The sequence below is a fragment of the Lissotriton vulgaris genome, unplaced genomic scaffold (genome assembly GCF_964263255.1).
Source record: "Lissotriton vulgaris unplaced genomic scaffold, aLisVul1.2 SCAFFOLD_573, whole genome shotgun sequence".
Classification (NCBI taxonomy): domain Eukaryota; kingdom Metazoa; phylum Chordata; class Amphibia; order Caudata; family Salamandridae; genus Lissotriton; species Lissotriton vulgaris.
The window spans coordinates 288,873-310,322 of record NW_028243596.1 but is presented as its reverse complement, the minus strand read 5'-3'; the positions used below and the strand labels follow the sequence as shown (position 1 = coordinate 310,322).

The window sequence follows — 21,450 nt, the reverse complement described above, 5'->3', positions numbered from 1 at the left end:
CCAGATCACCCTAAGTGCTTCCTGTCCTACGGTTTCTTTTAACAAAGAAGTCCGCTGCACCAGCTTCAGACTTTGCATTCCACAATTGAACTAATGTATCTTCATAGTTCTCAATGAAAAGGTCTTTATGGACTCCCTTTTTTAGCCAACAGCACTAAGCAAGTGGGGATTTGTACTCCAATACGTATAGGGTGCAAGTGAAACAAGAAGCCCCAGCATGCACAGGGCTGTTGGCTGAAAAATTAAAGAACAGCTGAAAGTTAGATTTATGACATGGAATGAGATGACCACTGTGTGAAAATGATTTGTGATGAAACAGTTAGGACATAGAGCTTACTGGTAACGTAGCCCTCCTTTCCTGGTTGCTATTTGCTTAGGCAAAAAGAACAGCTGATAAACTGAATGCTGAACAAATCAAACATTCACCCCAGTCACTGATCTGGGTTTAATCCCTCATTTTTTTTACTCATCACACCACCCCAGTTTGGACCCAGTCATATGCAAATCAGTCTTCATCCTGCTCCCCAGGGGGAACAGTCCAACCTGAACTGCCAGGCCAGGTCCTTCAATCTAACGGAAAAAACCCAAAACCGGTCCCAGGATGCTTATCACACCTCATCAGCCAGGCTAGCTTGAATGCAGTGGCACAACGAGCACCAGACCCAAACGTCTGGGCAACTGGAGTGGCATGGTGAGCAAAAGAACAATGGATTTAACCCAGATCTCTTAACTGGTCGTGAATGTTTGGTTTGTTCAGCATTCAGTTCATCATTTGTTTGTGCAGCATTTTTCACCCTAAGTGGGATGGGTATATAGACGTCGGTCCCTTGCTCGCTGTGCCACTGGATTCAAGCTAGCTTGGCTGATGAGGGGATGATACCACGAAAACGGTCTCAGAATGCATGTTTCCGGTCCAAGGAGGACCTGGCTTGGCAGTTCGGTCTCGACTGTTCCCGTGAGGAGCAGGGTCAAGACTGAACCCAGCCATTTTCAAATCATACTGGGGTGGCATGGTAAGCAAAAGAACGATGAATTTAACCCAGACCTCTTGACTCAGACAGAATGCTGAACAAATTAATCATTCACTCCATCATTTGTTTACGCAGCTAACTTGCTTAAGCTCAGAACTCTCCAATTTCACAATTCCACTGCATATGTACCGCAACAGTACTGACATATTCTGTGTGTTGTGCTACTTATACACCTGCCCTCAGTCATGCTGAATTCAGGTCTATAAGTACTACAATGCAAAGAAAGCAGCCACTACCTGACCTATTGGTTTTGCCAAAGCTTGTTAAGTTTTAAACTTTGACAATGCTTCTATTGTGATTTTTTAATGTTATGTAAAAATGTATTGTTTGAAATGTGCTGCACTCTGCCCCCAGAAAAATAACTAAAAGCAAAAATTGTTTTTTGTCTCATGAAACACAGATTGCCATAGTAGTCTCACAATGACAATGAAGTGAAAGACTGTGTGTGGATGTGCTCCTTGTGAAAGAGCAGAATGCTGTCACTCACAAAGTCAGGTAAACCGATGATTGAATCAGGCTGACTCACTACCCCAAGTTGTATGATGTAGTGTGCGGAAGAAAAATGTGAATGGCACAACAACAGACTACTTGAAAAGGAGCGGTGGCTGTAAACCCTTGTAAGTATATTATATATAAGGCATCAAGTTTTAAATTTTTAAGCTAACCCTAGATAGAAAACCATCTATTTTCTTGTCTGCACTTGTTTTTAAATATGGATAAATACGGAAAATAGTTTTCCTTTGGGAGGATACTACTGTCAATCAAGAATGTGAAGTCAACACTGTGGAGTGGAGTGGTGTGGCTCACTGGATAGAGGCGGCAGACCTGGAAGCAGAGAACAGCCCGGGACCAGGGTTCAATTCCCGACGCGGCAGGGTCGTGGACCAGGGTCAACGGACTCGAAAATTCTCGCCTCGGTGCCTACTCTAACCAGGGATCACACTCGGCAACTCTGGGCATTAAGCTTGCCTCATCTCTACAACGGCCCCCCACAGACGCTGGGGATGCCTGGTTTCACCTTGGAGATACCCAGAAGGGACCATCTCACAGGGAAAGCCAGGACGGGTTCCCCAGCGGTCTTCAGCGCCAGGACACCCCGAGATGGGGTAACAGTGCGCTTTACAAGTATCATCATTTTTTTTTATAACAGCTGTGCAGAAAAACAAGTAGGGAGATTTAAAAAATAGATTTCCTAATGAATCTTCACTATTTGCAGCAGTACAGTTATTTAAGCAGTACTACAATGCAAATAGTCTCAGATGACTGTATTGTACAGTAAATGGCTCAAACCCATTGGACATTCAAACATTGATAAGCATTTGTCAGTTAAATAAATGTGTATGTATACCCATTGCTGCTTCATTTTTTTCCACCAAGCTTAAAATAAATATGGATAAAGACAAAATGAGCAAAAGATAAGTATGGATAACTACTGACGGAATTGTCAAAAAATAAATACCATAAATCTGGGGGCCTCAGTTATATATACACAAAATGTTAGCCAAGAGCTTTTCATTTACTAAGACCAGACCTATAAATGGTAGTAATTGCTAGCAAGAAATACCAATGGGTTGGCATTTAGATTTCTGCAGGTCACAGGTTCGAATCCTGACAAGCAGAGGCGGTTTAGGGCATGAAATGTGGGGGCCCTGGACCAGTGCCCACTTTTTCCAAGAGGCCCCATCATCAAAATCTCGGACTGTTCCACAGTGTATAATATATATATATATATCCCGAAAACTCCACTGCCAGCCGGCCTTTGCAATTTCACAAGAATGGAGCACGGACCACAGTTCAGTGCACAGAATCTCCTTTATTGGGTCAAACTCTGTTGGCCACTACGTGTTTCGGCACCGAGGTGCCTTGATCGCATGACAAGTGAGTCAGTCACCTGACTGCTTTTATACCAACACTTTTTTCTATTTTTTTTTCACCATGCTGTGTTAAAGTGACAGTGTATTTAAATTTTGTTACTGCATCAGAGATACACAGGGTGTTGTAGTGTATAAATCACAGACAGTGGTTTTGTTGCACATCATGGTAAACAATCCATTAGTCTGAAATCATGGAATAAATACCCAACTTTACATGCGTCATTCTGTCTCACAAATCAATTCATGTGAAAAATTATGCAATTTAGACAAAGTGCAATATAGTTGTGCATAGATATAAATACATAAATATATAGATAGATCTAAAAAAATATCATAAAATCTATTTAAAATGAACCCAAGTATATATAAGAGATGGAATCTGTGCAATTATGGGTGTTATACATACACCTTTACACATTGTTATGGACCTCAGATACATTTTTGTAGGAACACCACTGAAAGCTTACTGTCCCTGAAAGTCCATCCAACTTATTTCATGGTTCATCTCACTTATGTCTATTTATTTGGGTACTTTTATACTGCATTATCTGTTTGTCGGTATTTAAATTGTGAAAACAATGTGACAAATGATATACACTAATATTTACTATTACTCCCTGTCCCTGCAGTAACCCCTACTGACAGAAGCCTCTGTCTTAAGTAGTGTGTGTTTGAGTGAGATGAAAATTTGATGTGTGTACAAAAACCATAAAATATCTACATAAAAACACAAGATAAAAGCCGTTATTCTGCTATAAGTTTTTAAAGGTTACCCGTGAGATTCTTAACATTTTTTAGCTCTACACTATACATCCTACCCAGTTGTGCGTTTTTCCAATCAGAACATATTAGCATTCCTGATTCTTATAACCCTGTTTCTGTAAGCAGATTTTAAAATAGATTTTAAAATACCTCTAAGTTATAAAAGACCTGTAGATTGTGTTTAACCAGGTTGAGAGGACTATTCAAATACAGATACAGATCATAGACATGTGTATAGGTTTTCTGTAGTATTAAGACCTTTGGGGTGTTTGGAATCCAGTTCTAGAATATACCTGGTTTCCGATTTGAGTAAGGTTCCCTCTCTGTTGCCCCCTCTCTTATTAAAAGGTTCACTGTTAATTAAATAGTATTTTAAAAAACGTTGGGTCTGCTTAGTGAAATTCATTGAAGTGACGAGCTACGGGGTATACTGGATCACGATTCTTAATTGCTCTAATATGTTGTAAGATCCTCTTACAACCCTGCAGCGTGATACTTCCCACGTACCTAAGCCCAAAGGGGCACTCGAGGATATACACACCATATTCTGTTTTGCATGACAGAGACTTAGCATTAGGGGGGGGGGGGGGAGGTGAGCACACAGTCACTGTTGTAAAACTAGTGGCGTTAACGCCAAGTTGCAAGGCTTTGCAGGTCTTACACCTGTAAAAGCCCTTTCTTTGGCTTAGCCAGTTCACTTTTGGCTGTTCTGTTGGATTGTTAACAACAAGACTATCCCTCATATTGGGGGCTTGTATAATAAATATATATATATATAAAACATTTTATAACTGAATAACAACGTGGTGCAATGTCAGAAGAGCGGGAGAGAGAGGAAGCATTTGAGGAACTGTTCCTAAATCTGCCTAAAATCAAGCAAGGGGACAAAACGTAAAAAACTAACAATGTTAATAACGATACTGAAGTTAAAAAACTAATGAAAGAACTGGAAAAAAATAGCCGAGGTGAGCTCACTAAATGGTGGAAAATACGCTCCCTGGAGAAATACCATGAAGTAGGGCGGGTACCCCGCGGCTTGCGAATCATGCTTGTCCCAAGTTTCGAAAACCCCAATCCTCTTCTACTCAAAGATTGGGCGGAAAGCAACTTGGAAGCCTCAATGCGTCTATTATGCCTATTGGTCAAGTACGCTAAGATTGATCGCCAAAAAAATCTGGATGAGATCACCAGAATTAATGAAGAGCTGAAAAAAGACGAGTATAAAAAGGATAAGGTGTACATAGACCAAACTACTAAAGACATGAAAGAGCATCTCAAAAAACAAGAAAATACGATTAAAACGAGAAAGGCATATAAATTTGCACGCGATGAGCAGGACTACCAGCTGGGGCAAATCTATACATTTGCGCGCACATATGACCACCTACGCAAACAAAAAGGTGCTACAGTAATCCAACCAAAGCACTCAATACAGCCAACTGCAGTGGAAGCAAGTGATTCCAATCCCTCAGGATCAGACACCAGCCTAGTCCCTAGTGGGGACGACTCCGATGACAGCACCCCAGGTTCAAAAAGAGGGGATCTGGGCCTACTAACACTGGCAGAGGAGATCGAATATGTAAGGCTCCAGAGGAAGCAAACCTTGCGCTCAGGGAATCAAAGCTCCTTGCCAAGCAGAGGAGAAACATCAAACGACGACAGCGCCGCAAATGCGCCCAAACCAAGAGGAAGACAACAGAAAAAGAAATTTTGGCGAAACAAGAAACAATGAATGAGAACACCATAATCAATCTGACAAACGTTCAATTGGATAAAGCGGAAGAACAATTGCTTTCATTGGGCTTATCTTACTGCCCAGAAAGTAATTTTAACTATTGTAACACCAGAATAGACATTTTCAAATTTATCCGAAAAATAAAATTGAAAAAGTATTATGCAATAAAGACTAGCACAGCAATTAAAAAAGACACTGAAAGTAATCGATATCTTAAGAAAAACATCCTTCAAGCTAAAGATACAAGTTTGATGCGATCAATGCATCACTTACAAACAGAAAACAGCGGTGCCATCAGCACACAAGCTATAGCTGATACGGAAGACATAGAGATCAGCTGTGCCTGCAATAGTCCTTTCAAACCACCATCAACTTTTAATCCCAGCATGCCAAGAGACGCCATAGATATCTATGCGGACAGAATAACAGAAGAACTTAAAAAACTCCAAATTAAAACAATGAAACAACACAAAGCGCCCAATCCTCAATTGAGACCATATAACAACCTGATGAAAAAATTGAAAAATTATCATAAAGTTATCATCAACCAGTCAGATAAGGGCGGAAACATTATTCTTTGGGGCAAACAGGAATATATAGAGGAAGCCCACCGTCAACTCAACGATGAACTCTGTTATACCAAAATTGACTTTAAGATCTCCAAACAAATTCAAGAGGCATATGAGAAAGAACTATATCAATGGAAACAGGACGGTTTATTATCCAAGGACGAACTCAAATTTTTGCATAAAGTACATCCAATCATGCCAAATATATATTTTATTCCAAAAGTGCACAAACAACAGAAACCGGTGCCAGGTCGGCCCATAGTGTCAGCTATCAACAGCACTTTTGAGAATACATCTAAATATATAGATTTCTTTTTACAAGATTTTGTGACTTCCTTACCGGCTTACATTAAAGACTCCACAGAATTTTTGTTTCTCTTAAATCAATGTACTTGGTCTGATGAACTCCTATTAATGACTATGGACATAACGACATTGTATACGAGCATTGCACATGCCGATGGCATGAGGGCAGTTAAGTATTACTTAGATCAACGCCCTATAGAAATGTACCAGCACAACAAAATGCTACTAAGCATGATAGACAGATGTTTGAATAATAACGTGTTTACATTTAACAACATTGTCTACAAACAGCTTAGAGGGGTAGCTATGGGGGCATGTTTCTCCCCTACCTAGGCGGGGCTCCACGTGGGGTGGTGGGAGGAACATGTCCTCCAGGTACAGCATGCTAGTATTAGGAAAAACCATGTCATTAAATATTGGAGATATATCGATGATGTTTTTATAATATGGCGAGGCACTATGCAACAAGCAAAGGAATTTGTCAAAGACATCAATAACAATGAACTAAACCTAGCTTTTACAGCTAGTATAAGCGAACATGAGGCAACTTTTCTAGACATGCAGATCAACATAATTGACAATCAAATAGTAACAAGCCTGTATAGAAAAGCCACAGCAGGCAATACTATTTTGCACGCTCATAGTTTTCATCCTCATCACACTATCACTGCTATCCCCTATGGGGAATTCCTAAGGATCCATAGATCTTGCAGTACCCCTGAGCTTAGAGATAAACATCAACATGAATGTAAAAACAGACTAATGACCAGGGGGTACCAGGAGAAAAAACTAGATGCATGTATGGCCAAAGCCAACCACATCGAACACTTAGATCTCTTAGATCCTGAAAGAAAAACCCCACATTTAATAACTACAGACAGTGACAATAATACCATTCGTCTTATAACAGGATATAGCCGCCAAGCACGCCAAATAACCAAATTGGTTAAACAACAATGGCCCATCATCCTCACCGACCAGGTTCTGAAAGAGATCATGCCTAAAACCCCCACAATCACTTACAAGCGTGCTTACGCGATGCGCAATGACTTAGTGGTAAACAGCCCAGAAACATTAAAAAATGAAAACTGGCTGTCCCCACGCAAAGGGTTTTTTCGTTGTAGCTCGTGTAGGGCATGTAAATTTGGGACAAACACAACATCTTTCCCCAGTCCTTTTGAAAACATGCCCATCACATTAAAGGCACACTACACTTGCCGCACGGAATTGGCGGTATATGTTTTAAGATGTAGTTGTGACCTTGCATACGTGGGAAGCACGAAATTACCAGTCCACATGCGCGTCCTGCAACATCTCAGGGCCATAGTCAATGCTGATCAAACTACCCGGTAGCTCGGCATTTTCAGAACGTTCATGATCAGAACCTTAATCACCTGAAGTATTTTGTCATCGATGCTGTCAACCCCAGTAAAAGAGGTGGAGACAATGAAAAACGTCTCAGGCAGCTAGAATCGAAATACATTGTTCTGTTGAATAGCAAGGCCCCGGGAGGTTTGAACATGGGGGAAGATCTTCACAATTTCCTTTAATAGGAAAGGTTTACATGTATAATCAGCTTATAACCCTTGTGGGATCTTGGTGTTAATTAACATTACCATAATTTTTCTGTGGACTCTGAAGTTCAGTATCTTTCTGTATTAAGCATTTGTTCGTATAATTGTACACCCATATTTCAAATTGGTAGAAAGGAAATGGATTGGTGTTTTTTAATTCACACAAACCATATCTATGGTTTTTCATCACCTTCACTTCACTTTGCCTTAAGGACAACTCAAGTGAATATTTGTATGTCCATATTCGCACTCAGCACTTATGAGCACAGTCACTTTAATTATACAAACATGTTAGCTCAGAATCATGCTGCATATTATTAATATACTGCACAGGTTTTAATCTTATGAGACCAGGACAATACATATTTTTGTTAGTGGTTACATACTTTGTATATATATTGAAGTAGTCCAATTCTGTGTGAAAATCTTTCATTCTTAAATATAACAATGTATTTGTACAGTTTATGAATTTTTTTTTACTAATGGACGTATCAATTTAACACCACACAAAAAGCAAACAATGATTGATCTCATATGTATTTTTAATACGTATTTGTTATAAGTATTTTAAATATGGAATTTTTTCAATTTGTGTGCAATATAGCGCATTTGAGCACTTTATTAGTATTTTGGGTCAATGTGGTAAAGATATTTTCTCTGTGTTGACCCTCTACTAGAAAATACATGCATGTATTGGAGTAACGAACATGTTACAAAATGGCACCCACGCTCAACAACATTATACATTACCTTTGTAATTGTATAGTCCTATGTTTATGTCCATACTTGAGTTTTGGCGCGATCTGTATGTTTTGTATATAATGGCGTTGGCTCATACTCTCCTCATCAGTGAGCAAGGACGTAATGTCCGAAACGCGTCTGATGACTTGCACCACCACGAGAAAATAAAAGCACTTTAATTGAAGACTGGCGTCGGCGTTATCTGCAAACCCGTCAGTGCGAGCAGGCACTTCTATGACGAGTCGGAGACGTATATATATATATATGTATGTATATATATATATATATATATATATATATATACATATATCCTGATTCCACTCTCAACGCCAGCATCCATACGGTGTCCTCAAAAAAACGAGCTAGACGGACTCTTTTCAAATTCAGCAGCCGCTGGAAATCTTTATTTTTTCAATTAATTTTATAAAGTGCATTACCGTGCCTAACCAAACGCGTTTCGGCGTACCTGACGCCTTGCTCGCTGGTGGTGATCATGAGGTTCCCTCCATTATTTACATTGTAAAGTGCTCCGTGATTGGTCATTACATATACATAGAAACAGTAAACATACTATATGTTGCAACTATGTAAACCCTTTTCATCATTATATCAGCATTCATTTTGTCTCGTTTGAAACTATTACTGTAGCATTCTTTTCACAGTGCGAACGTTAAAATAATTATTAATCATTCTCAAACCGTAAAATATATAGGATTTCAATGACAATTGCAAATATCGAGTGAATGGGAATACCCAATTAATTTCATGAGTAACTCTACGCATTTAAGAATGCTGCATATTGACAGGTTTCTTGCTTATATTAGGTTTGGTTTTCACTAATGCATTTCAGACCAATTACTTCACCTGTTATGTGCACGTGTGCTCAAAAGTGCAAAATTAAAAAACACATTCAGTGATGGTGACATATTTATCCTTCCAACAGGAAGTATATAGTTCCCGCACTATCAAATTCATTCTTTGTGTTTAAAAAGAGGGATTTGTGAGGGGCATGAAGGCGGTTCTATACAATCTTATGGATTTATCTTTTATATCTGTACAAATACATTATTGCAATACTACACATTGTTACAATATCTTGATTCAGATTGGTCTCTTTTTAAAACAGTTATCCCAAATCCTCCTTATGAGTGATTTTAGTACCATTCAACTGATATTCCGTCATTTTATATCAAATCATTATCCAGAGAAGTATCTACTACTCTCATTAGTAGTGTTGTTGATTGCATCTGAAACACTGAAATTCCTATTTCTGGGAACACCATATAAAAATATAAATACATGATCAATTTAAAACCCTTATATAAAATATAAAAGGTTTTCCTATCAATTGCACGATTTTAGGAAATAAAGTGCTTCATGCTTCACTACTACATCCTTAACTGAAGGAGTATGTACCCTTACTATAAAATTATTATCAGGGTTCCAAATTTTTGGAATATTTAGAGAAAATGGTACAAATCATCACATTTATTTAGGCCCTTTGGACTCTTGCTATCCAGCTCTATAATGTAACTGGTTTCCAGTCTGCGGAGTTGTTTCTCCCTATCTCCCCCTCTTTTGCTGCTAGGAACATGATCAATTACAAAATATGTGAGAACATTGAGATTGTTCCCATGTTCTGCTTTTACATGTCTAGCTACGGGGTAGTTAGGGTCCAAATTTACTATGGCCCGTAGGTGCTGCAGGATCCTAGCCTGTGCTGGAAGCTTAGTGCTTCCAACGTATCTTAAACCACATACACGTTAGAATATAAACAACATACTCAGTCTTACATGTGAAGTGCCCTTTGATTTTAATGGGCCGATCTGAGAATGCGGTTGTGTATGTGGTAGTATTGAAGCCAAATTTGCAGGCTCTGCAAGATGCACATTTAAAAAAAATAATATATATATATAATAATCATCTGGCGGCTGCCCAAGAGACAGAGAAAGTTAAAGAAAACACCTGTTTGATTCTCGTGAGATTGGAAAGGCACCCCCTGCAAAGTAGGAGCCATGGTGGGGAGCCCCTTTTCTGTTTTGCCACAAAGGCGGACCATGATGTCATTGGGAAGTGTCCGGTACGGGAGCCTTTAAGGCATCGAGAGGCAAAGCACGACTAGAACTTTCGGAAAACAGTCACGTGCCAGCAGCCATGATGAAAGGCTCCTTGATCAGGCATTGTTTATCGGTTTGTATGTGAAATGCAAATCGGCTTTATTTTAGCACCCCACCCCCACCCCACCCTACGAGATGCCTTTTCTTAGGCTGGGGATAATATCACAACAGTTTGCCCAGAACCCACACCTCTCTGATCTGTGCACTTTTGCCTTGGACATTTCTCATGCCGCATCTGTTTCTTGCAAACCCCCACAAAAATGGTGTGTCCCTGTATAGGCAGGAAGGCTGTGATGAAATTAATAAGATGAAATGCAGATGAATTCTCTTATTTAGTGCATGATTCCTTTCAAGATACGCTTATATCACAGTATGTGGAGAAAGCTTTCTTAACAGCAGCCTACTTGGGCAGGGATTAATGCTCGAGCTGGTAGTACACACAAGGAGATGAGGGACGGAGCGCTGAAACTTTTCAGACACTCACCCCAATATCTTTCTTTTCATAAATTGTTTATCTCAGCAAACATTGCATATAAGTCAAACAATTACATCATTGTTTCATCGTTCATAGTGTTTGAAAATGTACATACTTATACTCTTTCTTTGTATATTTGCAATTGCTTTTGTGCATTTATACAACGACTTGTTTTATCATTGCGTATATATGCGTAGTGTGAAATCTTCACAATCCAAACTGTTCATCAGTTATGTGCTTTTGAGTTTCAGAAAGTTCAGAGCCCAATGCATTTCGGGAATTGAATTTCCCTTCATCAGGGGCGATCTACTGTTTTAAAAAAACTGTTGAAAACAAAACATGTAGTTTGTTGCTTTTCTGCAAAATCAATTAATGTAAATTGCACGGGGGTCTCCCTAAGTGATAGGTTTGGTTATGCATTGGGCTCCGCACTCTCCGAAACTCAAAAGCACATAACTGATGAACAGTTTGGATTGTGAAGATAAAGTGAGGCCTCAAGGTGTGAGTTGAGCTTTCTTCTTTTAATCACCGTTTGTGTATAGACTACCACCACATTGCAAACTTTCTCATTTTCTAGATTACATATATAATCATAAGCAATTTTATTAAAGTACAGTTTTTTCTTTTGAAAGTAGTGGGTATAACACGGTTTTCCTGTCAAGACTGATTTGCATATGGCTGTGTCTGAACGGGGGTGGCAAAGTGAGCTAAAGAACGATGATGGATTCAACCCAGATCTGTGACTGGGGGTGAGTGTCTGAAAAGTTTCAGCGCTCCGTTCATCATCTCCTTGTGTTTGCTTTGTTCGCCCTAAGTTGGCAGGGTATGCCCAGACATGAGTCCCTTGCTCACTTTGCCACTGGATTCAAGCTAGCCTGGCTGATGACGGCTGATTAGCCAGAAACCGATCACAGGATGCTTGTTTCCGGTCCAGGGAAGACATGGCTTTGCAGTTCTGGCTGGACTGCTCCCATGAGGCACAGGGTCAGACTCATTTGCATATGGTCATGTCTGAACTGGGGTGGCGGAGTGAGCCATAGAATGATGATGGATTAAACACAGATCAGTTGACCGGGGGTGAGTGCCCTTTGGTTTTGCTTCAGATAAAAAGACAGGCACTCCTAATGTGTACTGTAAATGTATCTAGCTCCTTCTCAAGTGCCATTATAACCTTATTTCTAGTGTTATCAAAAACATTGTTGTAAAAATTGATCATTAAAATACACTGTTTTTCAGAGGTTTGAAACCATATCAATTGAATGAATTGTGAGTCAGTGTATAAAAGTAGGGGGGAGATAACAGAACAGGAAGTCCTCCTTTAGCCCTTCCATTCCGGGAGGGAACAGCCAAGGTAGTGCCCGTGGGGAATCCGTCAATATGGAAAGGTTTTGTGTGCCAAGTTTCTTGTAGACAGAGGATTTGGCAGTTTTTTTTATTCCTGTGATATTCCAAGTTGCAACCACCAGGTTTATATACAGTAGTACTTCGTTTGAATCGGATTCTTGGATGGTTTTAACTTGTGTGATCTTTCTGTTGCTTTTTACACTTTTGTCAGCACAGAGTTTGTGATCTACGGCCTCATGTAGGCAATCGGGGGTCGCTGCATCTTCTGAGAGGTAAAAATCTGCTTGACAGTGGGAAGGGTATGAAGGGTATATGCCAATCTACAGGGAAGGGTCTGTTGTCAAGATGGTTACATTTTTATTTGTGTCAATTATAGGAGCTTTCCTATTTACCCATGCGGTCCCACAGAGCAAGTTGATTCTTCTACCTTTTATGGGACAGTAGTTTTGTTGGGGTGGTTCCAAGGTCTGGTGCATTGTACCACAGACTTATCAGCATGCACATTCATTTTATCCGCCCACTCTCAAAGGTATTTTCACAGTACACCTGTTGTGCTTATACATTGGTTTTTGTGCTAGTTTGAACCTCACCGGCTATTACCTGCTTTGGGATGGGCCAATATTTTAGGTGGGCATTGCAGGGGGAGGCAGAACAGTCACTGAGTGCATTCATTTCCAACACAGGAGGTAGATACTTTCGAGTTAACTGTTGAGAGCCACATGTTGAGAGTCACATGCAAGGCACCTCTGGGTCAACCGGTTCACCTCCTTGCCTCTAATTCACGTCCTACTTACTTACAATATTCTATTGATTATTTCCAGAGTTAGACTCATGGTTTAGCAGATCCTTGGCCTTTGCTGAACTGGCTTGATTTAATAGTGAGGTACAAGCGGCAGTATAGCTGTTCATGCAACAACAACAAAAAAGGCATTTCTTATGGTCACCTAATTAGGTCAGCCCTAACACGAGGCCACCCATGGGACTACATATGTTCCATTTTAAATGGACTGGCATCAAATTAATTGACTTATAATAAATTGGTGTTTCATGCATCCCATGTCTTTACAGGGGGTAGCCTGCAACACAGGGCAGGTCACTCAGTTCAGATAAATTGGTCTAGTTAGGTGACACAACAAGTGGTATGTCTCACCCGAGCTAAGGTTGGTGCCTGCTGGGCAGAATGGTATCGATTGGCAGCCCTGCTCCATCCTTAGGATAGTAATGGGTAACCGGACTCTGGATTAATCTCCTTGTACAGGCGTGAAATTACTTCCATTGGGCACTTTAATAAGTGCTGCGGTAGTAAGGCATTTTTGCACAACTCTTCATGAGACCACCATACTCTCATGCATTAACTCTGCTAAATGGCATAACAGTAATATTAAGCAACAAGGAGGCAGAGGTTTCATAATCCTTTAAGCATACTAGCCCACAAGTGTCCACTAGAACAACGTGGACCTAGCTAAGGGGAAGGGGGTGAGTATGCAGCAGCAACCTGAAGGTAGGCAATGCACAACAGAGTTTTGGGGGGATAATGGGTAAAATCAAGTTTCTCTTGTAGAATCAGCTGCTTTGGGGTTCAAAGGTCCTTTGAATGACCTTTTGGGGAAGTCAAAGTCAAAGAAAGCTTGATTCGGCTGCTGTATAAAACAGTCATAAAAGCACATATGGGGAATCAGTAGGGATCCTCGTGTATAAAAGTTAAGGGATGTACAGTAAGAAACTTGCTGTCTATTATCTAGTAATTGGAGCACCCATAGTAGTGGGAGCCATTAGCAGACGAGGCATAAAAATTGATGACCATCTGCTTATATGGGAAGGGGGTGGGCAGGGCTGTACTGAGGCACTACAGCAGTGATCTTCAAACGTTTTATGTCACATACACCCCCACCAGTATAAAAATACCCCACCAACAGAATTTTTCACAATTATTCTATTACATTTTCAATGTCTAAATACATAGCCATTACAGTTATGTTAAACCTTTGACAATCATGCATTTGATCGCATTTTTAAAACATACTATTCTGGTTAGCTAGGCCTTACTAATGTGTAAAAGTATCCACTGTGTAATAGAAATGGGTGCAGGGAAGTTTAAAGAATATTTAGAGTCCCTTTCCTTTTGACACATATGCCCACCCAGGTACAAATGACAAAAGATGTTAGTAATGGCCCATTACAGAGTGGCATACTGCTGATCATGTGTTTCAGCTTACAACAAAGCACTGCTATCAGCATGATGCTTCTTTAAACCAAAGCCTGTGTGTCCCCCACGCCCCCATAATCAGTTAAAGTCCCCCCTCTCCCCCACAGTTTGAAGACCCCTGCACTACAAGAAATGGGGAGCCAGCCCCTGGAATGAAAACCCAGACTGGTTGGAGATCATACCCAAGTCAGTTTGGCCAAGTGATTCATGCCACAAGGTGCAGTATCACTAAGGAAAAAGATGAGTTCTGCGATACAAAGACCATTTTTCATACAATGTGTCTGTCTGATGGTACCAATAGCTGAGCCCACAAGTAGAGAATTGACTCTGGGTTCAATAAAGCAGAGCAATCAGTCAGTGGCGGGATCAATTCATTGGGAATGGAGTTCTATGTAAGCTATTAAGATGCCAAAAGGGTGAAGGCACATTAGCCTCCAAGTTGGGAGGACACTGAGATTTGATGGACTTCTAAACAGTGCCAGATTACTCTAGATGCATGGATTGATTCAGTCTACTGGTACACATTAAGGTTATGCTATGGCCTCCAGTTTTAAGGTGCTGGTATAGCCAGCCAGTGGATATGTACCCATTGGAGAAAACTGAGGCATAGGAATATCGTGAAACACTCAGAGTGGTGTCTTCGGGATAGTGAGCTGTCCCGTACTGATGGGGTGTATTCATAATCCGAAGGCGGTTGCACAATCTTAAGGTCTGAAACTAAAGCCCTTCAACTGTGGCAAGGATGAGTTTGCCAGTGACCTCTTCGGCCTTTGTCGGAATTTCTAGCAGCAGAAAAAGGTGTCTACCCAAAAATTTGGACTGATTTACTGAACTGACCCCTTGGAGGAGTGTTGATTTGTGTGGGCACTGGGTGGGTAGGAGGGAGGGAAGCTTACCTGCTGGGGTCCTGGACCGTTCTGCCCTATTCCAGGATGCCTGGAGTTAAACATTTTGGGGGATTTGCCTTATGACCGCATCCGTCCCTGCCAGTGTACCAATGCGATGCCCTGGTGTTGGTATGAAACTGCTGATATTGCCCATCCCTCTGTGAGATGGAGAAGGTGCCACTAAGGTATGTTTGTCAATAATCTCCCTGATGTCATTGGTTGAGGGCATGGGCGATGGATAGACAAAGGAGCCTTGTGGTACTTTTGCATTCTGGAGTATTGCACTGTAAGGGAAAGTGGAGACAACTGGTGTATTGTTTGTAGAATCTTTGAGCTGTTTTTCTGAACTTACGCCATATACTCTCATCCCAATATTATTTGCTTAACTATGGTTATCATTTCTCATTGATACAATGTGAATAAAAGGCTATTAGTTATGCCATGTGTTCTGCCAATAAAAATAGATTTAATACTAATATTCATAGACCCAACTGCCCAGCCTGTGGCTTTATTCAGCATGTTCACTTACTGTGCAGTTAAAATTGGCATGTGTGGTCCCTCTGACTGCATCATCTTTCTGGAGATGCCATCAGGTGGGGTAATCAGAGCCTGCTGCCTCCCGAATCTGAATACCTGTTGCTCACAGCATCCAACTGCACTGTATGCCTGAATGGCATTAGAAAACTAGCTTCTGTGTAACAATGTAGAATTTATTTAGGAGTCTTGGTCAGACTACTAGCCTTTCTGTATTGCTAGCATGTATGCCACCTTTCAGTGTGCAGTGCAGAGCCGCATTATATGCTCCCTTTATGACCACACCATCCATGTGGAGCCGCCACTGCGATCACAGCCTAGGGGCAGTAATGCTCAAAGTACGACCCAGGGGCCGCTTGCCGCCCTTTTATGTTATGTTAATTGAATTTTTAAAGCACAGCGTTTACCCTAAGGTGTCCTGAGGCTGTGCACTGCCTGCTGGTTAGTGGAGAAATTATGTTATTGGGTGAACAGCCATGTTTTCAGTCCCCTTCTAAAAGAAAGGAGATCTGCAGCATTCCTCAAATGGAACGGCAGAGCATTCCAGGCCCTAGATGGGCAGGTGATAAAACTCCTACCTTCCCAAACTAACTTTTTTAAATGTGGGAACTTGGACTTGTTTTGCTCCTGTGGACCAAAGTGTCCTACCAGAAACATGCCATTTGAATCTTTGCCTCAGTTGGTCTGGGCCTATTCCATTGACGGCTTTAAAGGTCGTACAACTACAGCCATTGTAGTTGGATTAGTTCTTTTTTGACAGAGACAAATGTAGGTGTCCCTGACAGCAACCTAGCCACCTCATTGTGTGCGATCTGAAGCCTGTTCATATGCATTCAGATGGAGGTTGTTGCCGTAATCCAGGCGTGCCATAACAAGTACCGTGACCACCGTCCTGAGACCTCCTTCTGGAAGATAGGGCTTTATTTTACTTATAATTCTAAGTATCATAAAGCAGGCTGACACCACTGTACTTATGTGGTCACTGAACGTAAGTTTGTTATCCACTGACACCCCCAAAATTTTAGCTTTGTGGGTGGGAGCATTTACATGCGGCCCGCCCGGTAAACTGCAGCATGAGCCGCTGTTTAGTTGCTGAGCACTAATATCCAGAAAAAAATGTTAAATAGGCAAGCATTTCTTTGCAGGTTAATAAATACTTGCCCCTTTATTTAACATTTCTTTAGACCTCCTTCCACAAACTCTGACCCACCCAGATTCCCGACTATCACCCTGCTGGCATCAGTGCGGTCCTCAGTCAAACCACAGACCGTACTTTGTGGCCCCTGGGCAAGTGTTTGTGAGTACCTATGGCCTAGGGCCACCTAAGCTTTGTGTGGATCAGGCACTGGAGTGCATAGAAAAACAAGCATTGGTAAATGCTTTAGATTTCACCCATGTGATTAAAAACAAAGCCATTCAACTTGATATCCGAGTTGACTACCGGTACTCGGTTCAGTACCCGAGCAACATAAAACCTGAAGAGCAATTTTCATTATCAAATAAAAAAATAATAACCAGCAAATGAGTGTTGTCTAGTTCCTCCAATATGGGGAGCAAATGGTGTGAGATCTTCACACGGGCTTGTGCAGACACAGTAATAGAACTGGGCAATACAAAGTAATAAAATTGAGTTTAAGAACTTAAGCCCACATAAAATATAGAATGAAATCAAATGAATACTTCTTGGTGGTGTCACAATGAAAAGATCAGGAATGCAGCCCTTCAATGGGTGCAGACAGGGAATGTAAAAAAAAATTCAACACAACAGCAGATGGGCACAGTAATTTTGACTACAGTAACTGACAAAAGCCCCTTTTAAAATATATTAAATACAAAAGATTTCACAAGCACTATGCAGCTGAAATAAATAAAAAAAACACCCTCTGCATGCAGAGGACCAAAAAGTAAGACCTGTTGTAAGTTGTACCATGTATGGCGAGCTTGTTCAGGCGATTAGTCTTTCTGTTTCTCTGGTGCTTGCCGGCCAGGGACAGAATGTTTGCTCCATGGTGTAGGCTGGCCAAGGAAGAGCATTACAAATGACGCGACCAATGTCTCTGACGACGTGAATGAGCTAAAAATGCATAACAATGTCAGGGTTGTTCTGAGCAAGGTGCCCCGAACTATGTTTGGCACAGGGCCCCAAAAATACTTAAGATGTACCTGCTGACAAGCCAAACTATTCTTTCTAAATTAAAGATTGTAATGGCACTCAGTTTACTTTGTGTAATAGTAACAGTTGTAACGTACAACAGAAATAGTATAAGTGTTGTGAATCGCTACGTCGGAAAACAAGTTGTTGTTACGTTCATTCCCGCTTGTCCTGCTACAAATGCAGGACTAGCAGTACCAGAATGTAAATAAATGTTTGCACTGGGTGGTATGCTGCTATCGGCATTCAATGTTATGTTATGTTATGTTATTTTTATTTGTACCGCGCACAGCTGCCCCAGCAAAGGGGCGTCCTGGCGCTTTGAGAAGGTAAACACAACACAACATTAAAAGCGGGCAGAAAGGAGAAGTGACACAACAGATGAGCTAAACAAATAAAATAAAAATAAAATAAAAATAAAAAAAATAAAAAAATGGCAAGAAATATACACGATATGCGGTTACATTTACTAAAACAGATATGAATAATCTGGAATCATTCCCAAGGCCTTTCGCACAAATGTGCAATGAAAGAGAGAGAGTGGGAAAATCTCACGTTGAACGGTATGCTTTATACGGCCGTTCCATCTCATGTCCATTACCACAGTACACAACAAACTTTTCCTGTCATTATCGTGAACAGAAAATATGCTGATATCGACAAAAACGTGGGCATAAACAGGAAATCGGGCGCAGCTCTCTTCAGACATACTTATCTGAGGGGATATGAGTAAAGGGCTGTAAAAGCAAAAAACAAAGCGCTTTCTGAAGGGGTTCATTGGTCAGTCTAGAACTCTTCAAATCGTTTTCTGTGCTTTGCTGTCCCAAGGCGGGGATTCAAGTAAATTGTAAATTGTTGTGTCTTGTAAAGCGCACTGCTACCCGGAGGCCTCGTAGCGCTATAGACCGCTGGGGAACCCGTCCTGGCTTTCCCTGTGAGATAGTCCCTCCAGGGGGTCTCCAAGGTGAAACCAGGCATCCCCGGCGTTTGTGTGGGGCCGTTGTGGAGATGAGGCAAGCTAATGCCCAGAGTTGCCGAGTGTGCTCCATGGTCGGAGTAGGCACCGATGCGAGAATTATCAGTCCGCTGATCCTGGTCCAAGACCCTGCCGCGTCGGGAATCGAACCCTGGTCCCAGGCCGTTCTCTGCACTCGGGTCTGCCGCCTCTAACCAGTGAGCCACACCTCTGCCCCTCTGCAAGGTTTCACCATTAACGAGCAGAAGCAGCTGACCCTAGGACAACAGCCTGTGTGAGGGCACTTCCGGATATTAGTCCCCTGAAGAACGCATCTGCAGTTTCATTTCCGCTTCCTACTTGTTACAACTAGAACCTATCAGACCAGTGTCAATAGGGGGCCATCATTTTAAGCACGGAAGCAGTGAATTTATTCAAAGTTCCCACCAGATTACTCTACAATAGTGTGCCTTCCTGGCCTTTGACACAATGTATTCTGGGAGTTGTAGTACGGGCTGCAGAAAGTTGCAAATCACAGTAGTCTGTAGCAGAACGCTCTAGTTTCCCGATTTACTTCGCCTTCCAGGTTTTTATTTCCGATGCCTATAATCCTGATGTTAAAATTGTACACACATAACTGCATGTCCCTTAAAGGCGAGGGTTACCCTACTCTGGACGAGTTACGGATTCATGCACTTAGGAAGCAAGAGATCGCTGCTCATACCTGCCAACTCACACGGTGTCAATGTGATGGGAGCTGAAATCGGTCTCCCGGTGAGAAGCCGATATCACACGGTGAGGAAAATCACTGTGAATAGTGGTTTTCCCTGACTTTGAACTGCCGACGCCCATTAAGGGGCGTGAAAACACCCCAGGACATCGGTACCAGCAAGCTTTTTTTTGGGGGGGGGGGCGGGGGGGACTTGGAGCTGTGGTTTAAAGTGCCTCGCATCTACTTCTCGACACGAGTCCTCGCTCCCTCCTCACACGGTTAGATTGTTCTACAGCAGGCATACCTGCCACCCCAAAGAAGGAAAAAACTGAACTGAAATAAAGTGTCAGGAAGGTAGAATCATTTGGTTACCATAACTTACTAAACAACCTATTATTAAAAAGGTTGCTCTAAAACAGTGGCGCCTAAAAGGCGGTAGCAAAAGTACACCGATGCTGCCTCCGGAGACACCCCAAGACCGGCAGCTCTGTTGACACCTGTCCATGTCCGAATGACAGCTTTTCTAGCTGCCAAGGTACCGCATGTCGTACTGGACACCCTCGGCCAGTCCTGGCTACTTATCCAGCAGTTCTAGCACAATAATAGGGGTTTGGACCCATATTTGCATACTAGGCCGTGTAGTTAAAAAAAATAGTTGCAGTGTGATAATGGCTACAACATCAGGACTTGTAAGGTGGCGCTCTGAATAAAGAAATGCTACTTTCCATGCCTCTTTAACGACTCCCCAATTGTACTTTGCGGTTTCCGTTATTCATTACATACTATTAAGGAACTCTGAAAAACTGAGCGAATTAACTATTTGTGGATACACGAAAGGCTATCCCAACAACCAGCAGTGAAACGTGCACAACGGATGCATTACACCGAAGGGAAATACAATTTTGCCATTTATTTTCTTCACAAAAAGTCCCTATCCGTTCCCCAACCAGAGGCAGCTGGGCGGTATGGAGAACTGAACACCTGCAAAAATAAACCCCTTATTTTGTTTGCTCGCTCACCTGTTCGCATCTGGTGGCTGACGGCTTCCTGCAGTGCGGTCCTGGCTGCCGGCGAGGAGCTGTTGTCTGCGCCTCCCTCAGTGCTCACCGCTTTTCCACATGATGCTGCAGTACAGGGCATGTCCCCAGGGAAGAAAGGAAGGCACCGGGGACCTGTTGCTGTCACTGCACAATCGCGCCACCTGCCGGCCCCTGCGTGCACTGCCACCTTCAGCAACAATCAAAACCTCAGACACGTTAATAAACTTTCCTATTTTCGTAAATGAGATTGTATTGAAAAATTGCAAATTTGAGACGGCCGGGGTCAGACCACTTTTCTAAGGACCGAAAAACATTCCCGTGTCCTAAAATTCTTAGACTCAGCTACTCAACCACCCTTCAACTGCAGATACGTGCAAGGAGACATACTATGCCGTTAAGACAGAAAAGACTGTAATAAAATGAAGTGGTGTTATAA

The 21,450-nt window shown here is 41.7% G+C and overlaps 1 long non-coding RNA gene across 1 annotated transcript in view; it reads right to left on the bottom strand.

The window, feature by feature from the left end:
- LOC147668297 (uncharacterized) overlaps positions 1–21,166 on the bottom strand; it is a 698,487-nt gene extending 677,321 nt beyond the window's left edge. Inside the window, exon 1 of the long non-coding RNA XR_015304132.1 lies at positions 20,994–21,166. This is a non-coding gene — a long non-coding RNA (uncharacterized LOC147668297). The remainder of the gene's footprint in view (positions 1–20,993) is intronic.
- Between the last annotated feature and the right edge of the window lie 284 nt (positions 21,167–21,450).